Genomic DNA, 3,173 nt, shown 5'->3' with positions numbered 1-3,173 from the left:
TCAAAGTCTGACATTTTTAACGCACAGAATTTTACAAAAACCAAGCGTAAAAATGGTGTCCAATGTTGTCCAGAAATTATGTCTATTGTACCATTTATTTCCTTCTTGTACTGTTACGTACACCCCCCCCCCCTCCGCCGCCCACCATGGCTAAACAAACTTATTTAGGATAATGCAAATGATATACTAATTATGAAAAGACTGCATTGCAGGAGTGTTGCTCAATAAATTCGAAATTAATACACGAATAAAAAAGATGATTCATAGAACATGTGATGTTTCTGTTTGTGTATGTGTGTGTGTGTGTATGTGTGTGTGTGTGTGTCTGCATGTATGTGTGTGTGTGTGTTCCTTGTATGTTCTCGTACCAATATGATCTATGTTGCGGACACCAGTTTGGACAACACTGCTCTAACCCAACCCAACCCAAGCTTAATTTTAACGATGTTTCACCGATTTTGAAACAAAATTCGACCTGACCGTAAGATCTCGACGTCGACTATTACAACAAACCAAATCCTACGCACCGGTCAACCTTATATTCCTCACTTTAATGGAATCAAAACTGTATTACTTAGCCTTGTAATTGCAATGTCCTACTGTGACTTATTTCCTGTCACTGAACATTAAATAAACCTCTTTAGGATGGTTTTCATTTTCTGAAGGTTTAGCTTAAAATATGACACATTCGAGTTTAAACCCTATTTGCGCTTGTGTTCTTGTATATATACACTTTATATATAAAGACACCCACATGGAAGTGTGTTTTTTTTCTGCCTTTGATGTCCAGTTGCAACTTGTGGTTCCCTCAAGCAAGGGATTGCACTCTAGAAAGTTTAGTAGGTGCAAATGATTAAAAGTTTAGAAGCAAAAAATGAATTGATTATTATTACACAGATACAGTAGGATATATGTACACGAGGCACAATCCGAATCTACGGGTTCTTGGGATCATTCTTTCGTGGTTTTTTTTTATATTAAGAATATTTTAAAAAACACACGCAATTTAGGTAGAGCACGCAATGGTATTCCCGTTTCGATATAAAAAAAAAAACTATTGATTTAAAGATTGAACAACTGCATCAGGCTCGGGGGATCATATCTTCCCAAATGTCTTTGAACTCTACTCTATGGAAAATTGACTTTGTATGTACTGTCGTTATTATTGAATTTAACATACGATGCATATGGATTTAGAATCACGTATAGTAAAAAATGCACAGACTATGATTTTTATCCTCACTTTTGCCTTATCAATACAAATTTTCAACCATTTAATCCCGACATGGAACCTGCCTTGTTACACATGGAATCTGTAAACATAAGTATTTATCCAAACGCTGTATCAGAACACCACAGCGCGATATATACTCAAAAAATCCAATAATGACGAATATAATGAACATGGTACGATAAAATCCCCATAGTTTGGTTCACAAGGGACACCAACCACAAGCTTTTTCGTCCACGTAAACACCGCTTCTCCACATTAAATACCTTTATCCCTCTCTCACCAAAAGCCATAGGTTACAAAAACACTTCAACAAGAGTATTTCAAGAGAGTTCAGATCGACTTACAAGTGTGCTATGTGGAGAGGGTTCTGTGTGCTCCTCCGACGGCCAAGGTGTGTTATTATTCCAGGTGTGGTGCGAGTGAGGGTACGCACACGACTGACCAACTGTACTCCCTGTTCACTCTACTTATCTGCTTCTACACAAGAACACCGGTTAGGTTTTTCTTTTCCTGTTCTTGCCCTTTTGTTTGTTCTTATTTTATATTTCTCTTTTTCGTCTTTTATTTGTTTTTTGTTTTTTTTTTCTTTTCTTTTTTTCTTCTTTTCTTATGTTTCTATATTTGTTTTGCTTTCGTTTTTAATATTATCCTTTTCTTTCTTTGCATTTTTTCATCCTGGTTGAACTCAGATTTTTTTTCTTACTGGTTTTCTCTTTTTCGTCTTTTATTTCTTTTCCTTTTTTTTCCTTTTCTTTGATTTCTTGTTTTCTTCTTTTCTCTTATGTGTCTATATTTTCTTTGTTTTGCTTTCGTTTTTTAATATTATCCTTTTCTTTCTTTGCATTTTTTCATCCTGGTTGAAAGATTTTTTTTCTTACTGGTTTTCTCTTTTTCGTCTTTTATTTTTTTTTTCCTTTTTTTTCCTTTTCTTTGATTTCTTGTTTTCTTCTTCTCTCATGTTTCTATATTTTCTTTGTATTGCTTTCGCTTTTTAATATCTCTTTCCTTTTCTTCCTTTGCATTTTTTCATCCTGGTTAAACTCAGATTTTTTTTCTTACTGGTTTTCTCTTTTTCTTTTATTTTATTTCCCTTTTTTTTCCTTTCCTTTGATTTCTTGTTTTCTTATTTTCTTATGTTTCTATATTTTCCTTATTTTGCTTTCTTTTTTAATATTATCCTTTTCTTTCTTTGCATTTTTTCATCCTGGTTAAACAGATTTTTTTTCTTACTGGTTTTCTCTTTTTCGTCTTTTATTTTCCTTTTTTTTTCCTTTTCTTTGATTTCTTGTTTTCTTCTTCTCTTATGTTTCTATATTTGTTTTGCTTTCGTTTTTAATATCTCTTTCCTTTTCTTTCTTTGCATTTTTTCATCCTGGGTGAACTCAGATTTTTTTTTACTGGTTTTCTCTTTTTCATCTTTTTTTTTTTCCTTTTTTTTCCTTTCCTTTGATTTCTTGTTTTCTTCTTCTCTCATGTTTCTATATTTTCTTTGTTTTGCTTTCGTTTTTTAATATCTCTTTCCTTTTCTTCCTTTGCATTTTTTCATCCTGGTTAAACTCAGATTTTTTTTCTTACTGGTTTTCTCTTTTTCTTTTATTTTATTTCCCTTTTTTTTCCTTTCCTTTGATTTCTTGTTTTCTTATTTTCTTATGTTTCTATATTTTCCTTATTTTGCTTTCTTTTTTAATATTATCCTTTTCTTTCTTTGCATTTTTTCATCCTGGTTAAACAGATTTTTTTTCTTACTGGTTTTCTCTTTTTCGTCTTTTATTTTCCTTTTTTTTTCCTTTTCTTTGATTTCTTGTTTTCTTCTTCTCTTATGTTTCTATATTTTCTTTGTTTTGCTTTCGTTTTTATCTCTTTCCTTTTCTTTCTTTGCATTTTTTCATCTTGGTTAAACAGATTTTTTTTTACTGTTAGTGTGTTCGCCGCTGGGGAT

General features: G+C 32.1%; 1 long non-coding RNA gene across 1 annotated transcript in view; it reads right to left on the bottom strand.

Moving 5' to 3' along the window:
• Positions 1 to 1,780, bottom strand: part of LOC138863164 (uncharacterized) — a 16,178-nt gene extending 14,398 nt beyond the window's left edge. The window contains exon 1 of the long non-coding RNA XR_011398818.1: positions 1,579 to 1,780. This is a non-coding gene — a long non-coding RNA (uncharacterized lncRNA). The remainder of the gene's footprint in view (positions 1 to 1,578) is intronic.
• Between the last annotated feature and the right edge of the window lie 1,393 nt (positions 1,781 to 3,173).

This window comes from Penaeus vannamei, chromosome 2 (genome assembly GCF_042767895.1).
Source record: "Penaeus vannamei isolate JL-2024 chromosome 2, ASM4276789v1, whole genome shotgun sequence".
NCBI classification, from domain to species: Eukaryota; Metazoa; Arthropoda; class Malacostraca; order Decapoda; family Penaeidae; genus Penaeus; species Penaeus vannamei.
Note: the sequence above shows the minus strand (reverse complement) of the source record. Positions and strands in the feature narration are given on the sequence as shown.